Source organism: Ovis canadensis, chromosome 1, assembly GCF_042477335.2.
Source record: "Ovis canadensis isolate MfBH-ARS-UI-01 breed Bighorn chromosome 1, ARS-UI_OviCan_v2, whole genome shotgun sequence".
NCBI classification, from domain to species: domain Eukaryota; kingdom Metazoa; phylum Chordata; class Mammalia; order Artiodactyla; family Bovidae; genus Ovis; species Ovis canadensis.
The window spans coordinates 11,794,355-11,810,376 of NC_091245.1; the positions used below are offsets into that span (position 1 = coordinate 11,794,355).

General features: G+C 38.7%; 1 protein-coding gene across 6 annotated transcripts in view; it reads left to right on the top strand.

Annotated features, from left to right (window-relative positions):
* The window catches only part of THRAP3 (thyroid hormone receptor associated protein 3), a 68,408-nt gene that overhangs the window by 17,957 nt on the left and 34,429 nt on the right, over positions 1-16,022 (top strand). For 4 of the 6 annotated variants that reach the window (XM_069586522.1, XM_069586528.1, XM_069586526.1 and 1 more), the window contains exon 2: positions 7,488-7,575. The exons of the other annotated variants lie outside the window; for them this stretch is intronic. The gene's annotated coding sequence lies outside the window, so the exon portion shown is untranslated. The remainder of the gene's footprint in view (positions 1-7,487; positions 7,576-16,022) is intronic. 6 annotated transcript variants of the gene reach the window in all.

Here is a 16,022-nt window from a genome sequence, read left to right on the forward strand (position 1 = left end):
AAAAACCACCTGTCTAGGTAGGAACTGTCGGGTACGCAGATGGCATGTTGATTACTCTCTGCTCTTGTAAATTGAGAACCTGGGGCACAGAATACTGGTGTCATTTAGGGGTCATGCTCATTCAGCCTGGAATCAAGTATAGGTTTGGGTTTCTTTCCAGAGTGTTCTGCATCTTTACGAGATTTTGAAGATGTATGTGTCTTATATTCTGAGTCTGCCATAAATCCAAATTCTGAATTATCAGGAGAATGTAATTAACAACCATGTGACTACCCATACCAGCTAGTTGAAGTCTTGTCTGTTAACTGTCACCTTGATATTGCCCTGATTAGTATATTATAATGAGTACTGATGGTGTGCTAATAAGTACTAGTAACTTTATGCATATTAGTTTATTCAATTTTCATAACCCTTTATAGTAGGAGGGCGTCCCTTGTGGCTCAGCTGGTAAAGACTCCACCTGCAATGTGGGAGACCTGGGTTTGATCCCTGGGTTGGAAACATCCCCTGGAGAAGGGAACGGCTATCCACTCAGTATTCTGGCCTGGAGAAATCCATGGACTGTATAGCCCATGGGGTCGCAAAGAGTCGGACGTGACTGAGTGACCTTCACTTCACTTCACTTAGAGTAGGAACCAGCTTTATAGATAACAGAGATGGTGAGATTTAATTAAGAAGCTTATCACAGATCTCAAAGTTACTAGTTGGTTGTGTGAAAATTAGTATCTAGGCAATCTGGTTTTAGAGCATGTGTCTTTTATTATGGGATTCCCTGGTGGGTCAGAGTTAGAGTCTGCCTGCAGTGCGGGAGACCTGAGTTCAATCCCTGGGATGGGAAGATGGAGAAGAAAATGGCAACCCACTCCAGTATGCTTGCCTGGAAAATCCCATGGACTGAGGAGCCTGGCGGGCTACAGTCCATAGGGTCACAGAGTTGGACATGACTGAGCGACTTCACTTCCTTTTCTTTTCTTTTGTTATTAGTTGCTGTTGTTGTTCAGTCGTGTCCAGCTCTTTGCCACCCCATCAACTGCAGCACGCCAGGCTCCTCTGTCCTCCAGTATTTCCTGGAATTTGCTTAAATTCATGTCCACTGAGTTTGTTGGTTAGTGCTTTGCAAATTGCTCTAGGTTGATTGATTGCTAATTTTATTTGCATTATTGTACATTGTTAGATGTAGTATTTTTAAAAGTGACATATTCTACCATTTGAGACCCTGTGGTTATGAGAATTTGTTTATTAAGGGTTTATTCTTCTTTGGGCATTTGCACTAAATGACTGTTAAGACAATTAGGTAAATTGAATACAGTTTTTATAATATAGTTGTGTTAGTGAGAAGAATGGATTCTTTTGGGGGATAGCACTTCCCTTAATTGAGGTCCAAAGTTAACCCATCAAAATCGGTGGCAAATGTTCATCTGTTAATGATGAAACATGTAGTGAGAGTTCACATGTCATCTTTGACAGTTTCTTTTCACAGAGATAGGTCCTGCCAAATACTAATAAATACCAAATACTATAATATTAACCCATGAGTATATGATTTTAATTGAGCATATTTTTTACTTGGAAAGCATTTATAGAATTCTGTTAGATTGTTTTCTTGATATTTGCTTTTTAGTCCCCCCCAATTATACTGCACATTAATCATTTCCAACTGAAGATTAAATGGAAGCATCTCAGTTGCATTTAGGTGGATTTTGAAATACAAATATTTCCTTTGCACTTGCATTAAAGAAATATACTGAAATGTAGTTTGAGCTAAGAAAATAGATCTGCTTCAGATTTGTGTGGGAATGAAGATGTTGCTTATTTTGAGTTTTGCTAGTACAGGAAGTGAAGACAGTAACATTACTTGTGGTTCAAACAAATGTTCAGTGTAATTTGCTATAGTATGTTTTCCTTTGAAGTGCTGTTTTGTTAATTTTCAAGTGGATTTATTAAGAAATGTTACTAAGTTTGCAGCAAAAGTTAATTTCAAAAGCCATTAACTATCCATTAATGGGGTTTAACGGTGATTCTTCAGAAAAATTGACAAAATCAGTTTTGAGCTTAAAAAATTGCAATGAATTTTACTGCTGCTAAGCCATTTAACTGCTCTTTGGTAGGGCGAGTCAGACATCATGTATTCTGACAGAAATTCATAGAACTGATGATGGTTAAGTCTGCAGAAGTGGACTGAGAGGGAATGAAAGTTGCTCTCGTCAGTACTGGATCAGTAGCACATGAGAGCAGAGAAGGCAATGGCACCCCACTCCAGTACTCCTGCCTGGAAAATCCCATGGGCAGAGGAGCCTGGTGGGCTGCAGTCCATGGGGTCGCTAAGAGTCGGACACAACTGAGTGACTTCACTTTCACTTTTCACTTTCATGCATTGGAGAAGGAAATGGCAACCCACTCCAGTGTTCTTGCCTGGAGAATCCCAGGGACGGGGGAGCCTGGTGGGCTGCCATCTATGGGGTCGCACAGAGTTGGACATGACTGAGGCGACTTAGCAGCAGCAGCAGCAGCAGCAGCAGCACATGAGAGATTTTTTTGTCGAGTACCTGCTGATGAGCGGTACAGTAAATAAACCATAAGCTTTGAATACTTTATAATCAATGTTTCTGTACATCTTAGCATATTCAAGTTCAGACTATGTTGAATTAATGTTCTCTCAACTTTTTTGAAAAGATTTTCACCAGAAGTTGTTCCACACAGACTGTTCAGTGTTTAGTCGCTTCAAACTCATCAGTGACTTCACTAAACCACTGAGTAAGGATTAGTAATATCTCTTGAATCATCAAGAGCCATGAAACACCACCAAGAATCATTTGGCTTTTTTGAAAATAAATTTTTATTTTTGAACAGTTTGATTTACAGACAGTCTGGGAAAATAGTAGAGTATGTTCCCATGTATACCCCATTTAACACTTTTTTCCTGTTAACCCCTGTTGCCCCTGTTAACACCTACTAACATTAGTGTGGTACATTGGTCACAACTGATGAACCAGTACTGGTACATTCTTAGTAACTGAAGTCCATACTTGAATTCTCTTAGTTTTTATCTAACGTACTGCTCCTGTTCCACATTCTCACTTAGGATAGACATGAGGTGGTCATATCTCCTTAGGCTTCTCTTGGCTGTGACAGTTTCTCACACTTTTTTTGATTTTTCGTGATCGTAACAGCTTTGAGGATTGCTGGTTAGCTATTTTATAGAATGTCTCTCAGTTGGGATTTGTCTAATATTTCCCAGTAGTCGTGTGGATGTGAGAGTTGGACCGTAAAGAAAGCTGAGCCCCGAAGAGTTGATGCTTTTGAACTGTGGTGTAGGAGAAGACTCGTGAGAGTCCCTTGGACTGCGAGGAGATCAAACTAGTCAATCCTAAAGGAAATCAGTCCTGAATATTCATTGGAAGGAGTGATGCTGAAGCTGAATCTCCAATATTTTGGCCATCAGATGTGAAGAACTGACTCATCAGTAAAGACCCTGATGCTGGGAAAGATTGAGGGCAGGAGGAGAGGGGGATGACGGAGGATGAAATGGTTGGATGGCATCACCGACTCAATGGACTTGAGTTTGAGCAAGCTCCAGGAGTTGGTGATGGACAGGGAAGCCTGGTGTGCTGCAGTCTATGGGGTCATAAAGAATCACACACGACTGAGCAACTAAACTGAATTGAACCCTTTAACAGGAGCTTCCCAGGTGACACTTGTGGCAAAGAACCCGCCTGCCAATGCAGGAGACAAAAGAGACATGGGTTTGATCCTTGGTTTGGGAAGATCCCCTGGAGGAGGGCATGATAACCTACTCCAGTATTCTTGCCTGAAGAATCCCATGGACAGAGGAGCCCGGCGGGCTCGGATCCATAGAGTCACAAAGAGTCGGACACAACTGAAGTGACTTTGCACGCACACATGCACCCGCTAACAACTTTACAACTGGAATAGTTTTAACAACTAGAATACAGTGGTTATATGGAGTTCCTTTTGCTTTTTATTTTGTTTCTGTTTCCCTTCTTTCCATAGTTGCTTAGGTCAGCACCTTTCCCCTCCATCTGCCCTATTTTTTAATTGACTACTTATATTGCTCCTCTTGTCCTCAACCCTTCAAACCAAAAGGCTAATAGTCTTTAAGTTCATTTTCTCTAGACACATTTCTTAGGCTGCTGCAGTGAAACATGACTTAATTGACTCACTATAATTAAATGACTTTCCTCCTTATGCTAACAGATATGATACTCAGAAACTTATTTTGGTTGTATAGCCTTTATTTTTTTGGTTTTATAAAGATTTTCTGTTGTGATAAGATACTCTGTTTTAAATTAAAAATTTTTTTTCCAGCAGTTGGTTTCCTGTGAATTGGGAATATTATGTGAGTACTTAGTTTGATAATGCCAACTCTTGTATTCTTGGCACAGCTATGATGTCATTGCATAATAAACACAGAGTGTTGCCATCTAATTGTATTTAAAAAAGCACCCACACTCCACACTGTGTCTTAAATGGGTAACATTCAAAGTCCATTTTTCTTTTGTTTTGACATAAGTAATACATGCTGGTAATTAAATAGTAATGTGATATGACAGAATACACGGTACTTGAAATGCTTTTTAGTGACAATTATTTCACCAGAATTTGTAGCAGCACTAAGTGGTGAGACCTCTGTTTGTAGTCACTTTTGCACCTATTCTGCTGCTGTATATTATAAAGGAATGAATGTGGCTGTGTTCCAGTAAAGCTGTTCATAGATACTGAAATTGGAATTTCATAGAATTTTCACGTCATAAAATACCTTGATATTTTTCTACCATTTAAAAAAAAAGTAGAAATTGGGGAGTTCCCTGGAGGTCCAGTGGCTAAGACTTCATGCTTTCACTGCAGTGGCCTGGAGTTCGATCTCTGGTTGAGCAACAGCATATTAAAAAGCAGAGACAGTACTTTACCGACAAAGATCCGTATAGATCTAAATGACATACAGATCAAAGCTATGGTTTTTTCAGTAGTCACGTGTGGATGTGAGAGTCGGACCATAAAGAAAGCTGAGCCCTGAAGAATTAATGCTTTTGAACTGTGGTGTTGGAAAAGACTCGAGAGTCCCTTGGACATCAAGGAGATCAGCCAGTCAATCCTAAAGGAAATCAGTCTTGAATATTCATTGGAAGGATTGATGCAGATGCTGCAACTCCAATACTTGGGCCACCTGATGCGAAGAACTGACTCATCAGAAAAGATCCTGGTGCTGGGAACGATTGAAGGCAGGAGAAGGGGACGACAGAGGGTGAGGTGGTTGGATGGCATCACTGACTGAATGGACATGAGTTTGAGCAAGCTCCAGGAGTTGGGGATGGACAGGGAAGCCTGGTGTGCTGCGTGCAGTCCATGGGGTCGAAAAGAGTTAGACGCGACTGAGCAACTGAACTGAGCAACTAAGATCCTACAAGACGTGCTGGCAGCCAAAAAAGAAAATGTAGAAACTTTTTTAACGAATGTACAAAAACAGGTTGAGCTTTTTGACATCATTTGCTCATCTCCCAAGCATAGAAGACCCTGTATGCTTGACATGTTTGGCAGTATTTGCCTCTCTCTTCAAAACCATTCATAGTAAATTCACCAGTCTTGAATTCAGTCTTGGTGTGCCTGCTTGAAAGCAGAGAAGCTGCTTGGAGCAAGACATTGCACAGTTCTCAGTAGTAAAACCCTAAAGGGTTATTTGCCTAGCTGTCATAATCTCATCAGTTTCTAGTATTTTTTTTTTTAAATTGGGAAGTGGCTAAGATTAAATTTTGTCTACTTTAACTAAAATTGGCTACTTTGGGTTAACTTGAATAGAACACAGGGTCCTCTTTTGTTCACTTTTATTCAACTTGCTTTTGAAACTAGAACACATTATTAGTGAGAGATGGAGAGAGTGTGTTAATTGGTTAGAATGTTAAAAGTAGATGTATTGGAATAGTTCTTTAATCAGTGCATTGTAAGCAGTTCCTAGTTTTGTAGGAGTTGTCAGGGATTCCCTCAAGCTGACTCACGTGAGCCCCTGTGCCCCTGCATTTAGAAGCAGGGAAAGAGGTTCCGGTTGATGTAATCTAGGATGAACTCCCAGAATGACCTGCAAGAATACATACAAAAGTGTTTTGAAAGAACGAGTTCTTGTAAGTGCTGTGGTTTTGCTGTTTATCAGCTAAGTAAATATAGACCAACATTGTCATTAATTTGCTAAATGATCTGACTGAATAGTAATTTCTTCTGGTAACTCTTATCCTATTAGTTTTAACAGTAGGTTTTTGTTGCCACTTTGTAATGTTAATTATCTGATAACCTTTGGTATAGGCCAAGAGTTTATTGCTTTTGTGTATTCAGTTTACTCAGCAGACACATATCAGTGTTAGGTAATAGCCTTTGCAGCCCTGTGAGTATTAACAGACATAATGATATGCTTGTCTAGGGTAAAACCAAGAAACAGTACCTGACCCAGCCTCGGTGAGCTTGCTGGGGAAGGAGACCCTCCTAAGAATGAGTTTGGTTGAGAGAGTAGGAGGCTGAGGGCCTGACAGGTACTGAGACTAGCTTAATGAAACGCATTCCTTTCTTTCCTAGCTAAATAGGCAAGGCTTCAGCTATGTGCAAACCACAGGTTTCACAGAGAGCTAAGGTGGGTATCCTTGACTGAGTAAATGAAAGAAAAGGTTAATGTCAAGATTGCATCTGCAGATTATTTAATTCTTGGGTGCCTTCCTACTCTGGGCTTCCCAGGTAGGGCTAGTGGTAAAGAACCTGCCTGCCAGTGCAGGAGACATAAGTTCGATCCTTGGATTGGGAAGATCCCCTGGAGGAGAGCATGGCAAATCACTCTAGTATTTTTGCCTGGAGAATCCCATGGACAGACGAGCTGACAGGCTATAGTCCATAGGGTCGCAAAGATTCAGACACGACTGAAACAACTTGGCATGCTTTACAGTATTTTGAATGAATGATAAACTAGGAGTGAGGATGTTAACTACATACTGAATTTGCTGATGTTGGAACTTTGTTTTTCTGTTTGGTATAATGCTACGTTGCTTTGATACGTGGCCATGTTAATGTTTAGGTCAGGAAATATTTAAACACTTGGAGTTAAGCCTATTTGAAAGTTTTTGTTTAAAGCATCTAATTCTTCTGAAGTTATTCTCCAAGTTGAATTATGGAGTTTGCAAATTCAGCCTGTGTAATGCAAACCATAGTACCTGAAATACTGCCAGTGAAAGGTATCAGATTATAAGAGGAAGGTTTTAGCTTTCCCTACTGCTGCCTTACTGTAAGGAGGCGGAGTGAATGAAAATGAGTTTAGGAGACAGACAGAGACCCTCAAGCCAGTATACTTTGAGAGAGAATCCTGTGTCCACTTGGAGTGAAGTTGAGAGCTAAAGGAGAGTTTCTGCTTATAGATTCCAAGCATCTGTATTTCAAGGTGCAATGTGCGAGGTTTGGGTAGCTATTTTATCACTGCTTATTTCTTCTCATTTCAGAGTTGTATTCTGACTTGGTAAGTTGGAGAAGCCAGTGGCACTGCGTCTGTTTGGGGTGTGCTGCAAGTCAAATCATTGTTCAGATAAGGTAAATGGATAATAGTAAAAGGAACTAATAGTAATTTTCGTGCCTTCTAAAACCAGTCTTATGCTTTTTATCCAGAAGATTCCTTTTGAGTTTTTAAGCAACATGTTTATTCACTTGGACATATTAAAAAAGATCAGCCATAAACTTTACACATACATAGTCACTGTTAATAGTTTGGGGAACAGACTCTTCTTATGCATATGTTACTCGGATATGTGTAATCAAAATTGGAGTTGTGCTCTTTTGTCTGATTCTTGTTTTAACATTCTGTTCGCGATTTTAAATGACTCATGATATTTCATCATTGGATGTTCCATATAATTTATGTGACTAGTTCCTTTTTGGTAAACACTTTAGGCTTTTCTCTGTTTTCCATGTCTTAGGTAACTATATGACGAACATGAATAAAGTCATGTATGTAGTAGGTTTCCCCCCATAGTATACTCTTTTCTTAAATTTTAAAAAGCATTTTATATATTTATTTAAGTCTCTTTTTGTTTCTCTTTTTTAATTAATACATGTATAAAAATCCTATACATAGTCATGTCAGACCATCAGCTCCACAGGGCCTTTTTGTTTTTTAGTTGCAGCTTGTGAACTCTTGTAGCATTGGGATCTAGTTCCCTGATCAGGGATCGAACTCCAGGCCCCTTTCATTGAGAGTGCAGAATCTTAGCTACTGGCCTACCAGGGAAGTCCCTTCATAAAGCATTTGATGAAAAACAAGCCCTCCCACCCCCTTCCCAGTCCCTAGAAGCAGTCATTTCCAATTTTTCACTGTTTCTTTGGATTTACCTCTAAATAGCTTATTTTGCTGCTTACAGATTTTCCAGTTTAGGGTATTATCTATTCCCAGCTTGGATAGTGGTAGAATTCTCTGACTTCCTCACACATCCATATTGTCACTCTGACTGTAATGTAATTTTGGTTAGAGAGCAGTATTCACTGTTAACAATATTAAGGTTATCTATAGCTTATTCACAGCTAAATCATGTTGTATGCTATGGTTAATTTTATTTGTATAACTTGTTATTTTCTCTTTTGTTAATATTTATCTTTTTCTGGCCTGTTTTGCTTAGTTTCTGTGTTCTTATTATTAATTTCTTACTTAAAATCTATCCAGAGGTGTTAATCTTCCTCAGTACTTTAAACATTTTGGTTATATTATCAATTTTATCTTAGAGATATTTTCTATTCTGCTTCATTTTGAGCATGTGCTTTAACTAGGGAGCTGGGATGTTATCCCAACATCATCCCGGTGATTTTTCCTCCTGGTTTTGTTATCTTTTCCTATGTCCTATCCCTTTCCTTTTTGATACAATCTTATTTTGAAGGAACACGTCTCCATTAGCTTCCTGAGAAAGGGGAATACAACAGGTAAGTTTTTTGGATATAACATGTCTTGAAAATGCCTTTATATTGCCCTTATGTTGATCATTACTTTGGCTAGATGTAGATTTCTAGTTTGGAAATAATTTTCCTTCAAAATTTTGAATATACTGCTCTGTTGCCTTTCACATTCACTGTTGGTGAGATGTCAGTTACATTTCCTCATCTGTCATGAAGGCTTTTAATTTGCTGGCATCATGGATGAAAAGTTACTTTTAGGTTTTCTTTTAGTGTGATAAGAATACTTAAGGTGAAGTCTACCCTCTTAGCAGATATTTTTAAGTGTAGAGTAACTTGTTATTGACTATAGATACAGCTTTATAATAGATCTCTTAAGCTTATTCATCTTTCTTAACTGAAACTTGATGCACATTGATTAGTAACTGGCCATTTCCCCCTTTTCCCACTCCCAAGACAAGTCTACTCTTTGAATTTATAAATTTATTTATTTTAGATATCTCATATCAGGGGGCTTCCCTAGTGGCTCAGACGGTAAAGCGCCTGTCTGCAGTGCAGGATCAGATATGTTATGCAAGGGATCATGCAGTTTTTGTTTTTCTGTGACTGGCTTATATCACTTAACATAATGTCTTCGAGCTTCATGTGTGTTGTTACTTACTGCAGAATTCTTTTTTAAGACTGAGTCGTATTCCATTCCATCTATCACATTTCCTTTATCTGTTTACCTGTTAATGGACATTTAGGCTTTTTCCACATCGTGGCTGTTGTAATAGTGCCGTAGTGAACATAGTGCTAACATCTCTTTGAGAACTTGATTCAGTTCTTCTCGGTAAATATCCAGAAGTGGAATTGATGGATATGTATTCTTATATTTTTAATTTCTAAGAGCTCTCTTTTGTTCTCTGAATGAAACAGAGGTAAAATAGTTTTTCAGATGGTGGACAGTTTCCTCATATGTAGAATGGGAGTAATAAATAAGTGAATATATATAAAAGCATTTAGAGGTGTGCCTGGCTACTGTTCTGTTATTATTGTACTTTTATGATGGATACAGTTTTTTATCTTTGAGAAAATTAATGGTAATATTTTTATCTTATTTAGACCTGTCAAATAGACAGTAGTATTTTCTTTTTTAGCGGCTTGCTTTTTTACATTTCTTTAGTATATCTGTAATTTTAGTTTTGTTTATGGTAAGAAGGACTCTTAACATTTTGTGTTAACTCCTTGATCAGTTGTCTCAACTATTCATTTATCCTTTTTTATAGTGTTTTGAAAAGTTACCTTTTTGAGAGTGTATTAATAGGGTGTATTTTTAAACTTTGTGTTTTGTTCCATTTATTTGTCTGATCTTGTACAAATAGTGATTTTATTATTAGTGCTTTATTTCATCTTAAATAAACCCTTTCTTCTCTCTCTAGACTGAGCAAGCGAAATATACTTGAAATTTCCATACTTCTTGTTTTTCACTGTGTGGAACTGTGACAGTTCTTCAAGAGACTTTAGTATTGGAAACTGGAAAACAAAAACTAGAAGGGCTTAGCAGGGCCCTTACATAGGAAGCCAGTTGCATACTTTAAAAAATAAGCCCACTAGATTTTCCCCTATAAGAAAATTTCTTTTAGAGTCCTTTAAAGCTGCTTTTGAGTTTTTTGATTCATTCAGTCAGTATATCCTTGAGTGCTTGTTACTGTCTATTCTCTTTGCTGGGGATAATTACCAGTGAGCAAGACAGACAGGATTCCTGTTCTTGGGGAGCTTACATTCTAGTTTGGGAAGGCAGATAAGATAGTTTCAAATGGCACCCCACTCCAGTACTCTTGCCTAGAAAATCCCATGGACGGAGGAGCCTGGTAGGCTATAGTCCATGGGCTCGCTGAGGGTTGGACAGGACTGAGCAACTTCACTTTCACTTCTCACTTTCCTGCATTGGGGAAGGAAATGGCAACCCACTCCAGTGTTCTTGCCTGGAGAATCCCAGGGACGGGGGAGCCTGGTGGGCTGTCTGTGGGGTCGCATAGAGTCGGATACGACTGAAGTGACTTAGCAGCAGCAGCAGTGTTAGGAAAGAAGGACTACAAAATAACAATGACGTGTTATTAGGTAGAATGCTAAGGAAGAGAGACCTTTTTGAGTTGGGTGATAAGCTGAGATCTGAAGGATGAGAAAGGAGCCAACCATGCTGTATACTGCAGAAGTGTGTTCATGTAGCAAGAACAGTGGGTATAAAGGTGCTGAGACTGTAAATGCCTGTAAGTGTTCAGGAACAGAAATAAGGCCTTTGTGGCTCCAGTATAGTGACTGAATGGGGAGAGTGGTTTGAGATGATGTTGAAGAAGTAGGCATAGGGGCCAGATCATTTAGAATCTTGAAATTATGGGATACTGGAGCTTTCACATATAAATCTGATGAATTCGATTTTGTTCCTTTAAAAAAAAATACAAGATGTTCTAGAAAATAATTAGACCTATTTCTTTATGTAGTTAATAAGCTATTCATTATGAGCCAGAGATGGGAGTTGCACTGGTCACATGTATCTGAACTGAGTTCTTTGTTTCTTTTTAAAAATATTTACTTGGCTTTGCTAGGTCTTAGTTGCAACATGCAGGATCTTTAGTTGTAACATGCAGGATCTTTAGTTGTGGCATCTTTAGTTGCAGTGTGTGGGATCTAGTTCTCCTGACAAGGAATTGAACCTGATCCCCCTGCATTGGGTGAGTCACCCTGAAGAGTCTTAGCCTCTGGACCACCAGGGAAGTCCCCCCTAAACTGAGTTCTGGTTGAGTGTTTGGATCTATCTGAGCTTGGAATAGTTAGGCGGTCTCTAAATTAAGATGACTTTGAATAGTGCCTTAATTAGTTCATTTTAGATGAAAGCAGCAGTTTGGGTTCTTGATTTCTTTTGTAGACTGAGGTGACTGGTAAGATCCGGAATGATAGCAGATCTTGAAGTTATTTTTCATTTTTTGTGTGTAGAGTTGTGTGTATATGTTTAAGAAGACACCCCTCTTTTTTTTTCTCCCCTAAACTTATCTGGTAAAGTACAGAAACAAAGACATCACTTTTTCCCTCAACAGGAAAGTGAGGGATGAATGAAGTGAAGGAAGACTAGAAACTACAAAAATAAATGATGAATTTAAAAGTGACTAATACTGAATAAGGTTCAAAACCTTGAGCATTTGAAAAGACATAATCATTGTCCTTTAGGACAGTGCCATCCAAGAGAAGTCCAGTGTGAGCTATATGTAATATCAAATTTCCCAGCAGCCACATTAAGGTAATAAATACAAAGAAGCAGATGAAATTAATGATATATTTTATATAATTTAATGTATCCAACACATTCTCATTTCAACATGTAATTAATATAAAAATAATTAATGAGACATTTTGCACTCTGAGTTTTGTACTAAGTCTTTGAAATCCTGTATTTTATATCTACACCTCATCCCAGTTCAGGCCAGCCACATTTCAGGTGCTTGATAGCTACATGTGTATGGGACTCTTTAATTCTTAGGGCTCATACTTCTGCAGGAAGGGATAAATTATTGAAATACCCTGCAATGTTCGTAATTCAAAGCAGTCATAGTTGTAACATATAACGGAATAAATTTAAGCATATATTTTCCCCTCTCTAAATCTCTCTGTGATTAACTTGTTGTGGGGAAGATATTTGATCCTGTAACCATATGTCTATAAAAGATAGCAAACAGCTTATCTCCGAAGAGAGTTGTGAACAGACTTACTTAATGTAGAACAAGCTTTATGTAGAACTCTGTGTAAGGAGTAGCTGTCTATGTATTGATGGTGGGATAAGAGAGACCAGAGACCTAATCCTTGGAATCTGTAAAGTGTGTACATAAATCAGTGGTTTAGAATTCATTTCTCAGTTTCCTGAAAGTATCTTGATATCAGTTGCTAAGTCGTGTCCGACTCTTTGCGACCCCCTGGACTGTAGCATGCCAGGCTTCCCTGTCCTTCGCTGTTTCCCTGAATTTGCTCAAACTCATGTCCATTGAATTGGTGATGCCACCCAACCATCTCATCCTCTCTTGTCCCTTTCTCCCTCTCGCCTTCAATCTTTCCTAGCATCAGGGTCTTTTCCAGTGAGTGAGCTCTTCACATCAGGTGACAAAGTATTGGAGCTTCAGCATCAGTCCTTCCAATGAATATTCAGGCTTGATTTCCTTTTGAATTGACTAGTTTGATCTCCTTGCAGTCCAAGGGACTCTCAAGAGTCTTCTCCAACACCACAGTTTAAAAGCATCAGTTCTTTGATGCTTGGCCTTCTTTATGGTCCAACTTTCATATCAGTACATGACTCCTGGAAAAACCATAGCTTTGACCATACGGACCTTTGTCAGCAAAGTGGTGTCTCTGCATTTTAACATGCTGTCTAGGTTTGTCATAGCTTTCCTTCCAAGGAGCAAGTGTCTTTTATTTTTTATTTTTATTTTATTTTATTTTTTAAGTGTCTTTTAATTTCATGACTGCAGTCACCATCTGCAGTGATTTTGGAGCCCAAGAAAGTAAAATCTGTCACTGTTTCCATATCTATTTGCCGTGAATTGATGGGGCCAGATCCCATGATCTTAGTTTTTTGAATGTTGAATTTTAAGCCAGGTTTTTCACTCTACTCTTTCACCCTCATCAAGAGGCTCTTTAGTCCCGCTTCACTTTCTGCCATTAGAGTGGTATCATCTGCATATCTGAAATTACTGATATTTCTCTTGGCAGTCTTGATTCCAGCTTGTGATTCATCCAGCCCTGCATTTCACATGATGTACTCTGCATAGATGTTAAATAAGCAAAGTGACAGTATACAGCCTTGATGTACTCCTTTCCAGTTTGGAACCAGTCCATTGTTCCATGTCCATTGTTGTAACTGTTGCTTCTTGACCTACACGCAGGTTTCACAGGAGGCAGGTAAGGTGGTCTGGTATTCCCTTCTCTTAAATTTTCCACAATTTGCTGTGATCCACACAGTCAAAGGCTTTAGCATAGTCGGTGAAGCAGAAGTAGATGTTTTTTTCTGGAATTCCCTTGTTTTTTCTGTGATCCAGTGGATGTTGGCAGTTTGACCTCTGGTTCCTCTGCCTTTTCTAAACCCAGCTTGTACATGCGGAAGTTCACGGTTCACATACTGTTAAAGTTCTAGCTTGAAGAATTTTGAGCGTTACCTTGTTAGCATGTGAACTGAGCACAGTTGTATAGTAGTTTGAACATTTTTTGGCATTTCTCTTCTTTGGGATTGGAATGATGGACTTTTTTAAAAGCTCTGATTGCAGTGTGTACCACTGATTCAGTCCAAGGTCGTCTTTTTTATTTTTTTGATTGGAGGAAGCCCAGGGTCTTAATAATTTCATTAAAAAATAGTTGTATTATGATTGGCTGTTTAACTTAGTTTTTAAGAAGGTTTATCATAATGAGAACTGGAAGGAGTCCATAGGTGATTAGTTGACATAGCCTGCAGTATCTTTATTAAGTTAGAAAAGCTGAGAGTTCCTCTAAAAAATAGGAATGTTGTGTTCCCCAGTGATAACACATTTAAAATAGGAACAAAAATTGCCGTCACCCTCCCCTTGGGATATAGGAGAGGAGCCTCTGGGGTCAAAGATAATATTTAAGTTGCTGACTGCTTTTCATTCTTTTTCTCTAATGATGAAGGGTTAGTTGCATAGATGGTCCTGAGCCTAGTAGATATCCATTGAGCAAATTTTAGAAGATACCACAAGTCATGTACACTGGGGACATGGAGTTAAGTTCCAAATGAATGGCCCCTCAGTTTGCTATTGATTTTCCCTGCTACCATTCATTGGCAAAGGGATTTATTCTTCAAAGGTCAGGACCTTAAAATTTGACCTTTTCTTGCTTCTCTCCGTCTCTTCAGTGCAACACGTGCCAGTTTAGCTAGTGTAAAATTATTGTTTTGCATAGGAAGATACCTGAATGCTTACTAATGTATTAGCAGGAAAGTAGAATCAGTGGTGAAATCTATTTTCTCTTAGAGATGTTTCTAAGTATCTCCCTGTCACCACTTTAGGGTTGCAGCTGAACATAGCTTAAGGTGTGAAGTCACCTGCTGAATGCCAGGCAATTTATACTTTTTGTATACTTTTTAATTCCTGTGGCAGTCTTATGAGGTGTAGCCCATGTTTGGAAGATGAAGAGAGTAAGTATCTTGTCCAGCTAAGGAGCACACAGATTTGAACCCAGTTAATTTTTTTGGTGCCAAAGCCACTACTTACTGCAGAACCTAGCCCAGTATTATAAAGTGACTCTCTTGGGTTCTGTTCATTTGGGACGTGATATTTAGATTGAACATCTATTTCAGCATGGTCCCTCACTTACGTCACCTTTATATCCCTATCTTGGAATAACATGTTATGGAAAACATTGAATGAAACCTGGATTCTAGTCCTAGCTGTTTGCTTACTGTGTATTGAGATAATGGATTCTTTTTACATTGAGCAGGTATTTCCCAATTACCTGTCTGCTTTGATCCTCTTATAATTGTGAGATGTGGATACCATTGCCTTTATCTTTCTTTTTTAATGAACTTTTTATTTGAGAATAGTTTAAGATTAACAGGAAATTGCAAGGATTGTACAGAATTCATGTATTGGTTTGCTAGGGCTGCCATACAAAGTAGCACAGACTGAGTGGCTTAAACAACAGCAATATAATTGTCCGGCAAATCTGGAGACTAGAAGTCAGAAATCAAGAGCTTGGCAGGATTTGTTCCTTCTGAGACCTGGGAGGGAAGGATCTCTTCCAGGTCTCTCTCTTTCGGCTGGTAGATGGCCATCTTCTCCCTGAATCTCTTCATAGCATCTTCTCTCTGCATATTTCTGTGTCCAGATTTCTCCTATTTATAAGGACACCAGTCGTATCTCTGTAAAGACCCTATCTTCAAATGAGGTCCATTCTAGGGTACTTGATGATGTTAGGACTTCAACATACATATTTTAGGGTTAGGGAAACAGTTTAACAGTCCCTATATTCCCTATACCCAATTTCTTCTATTAACATTTTACGTTAATATGATAAATGTTTGTCACAATTAATGAACCAGTATTGATACCCTATTATTAATTAAA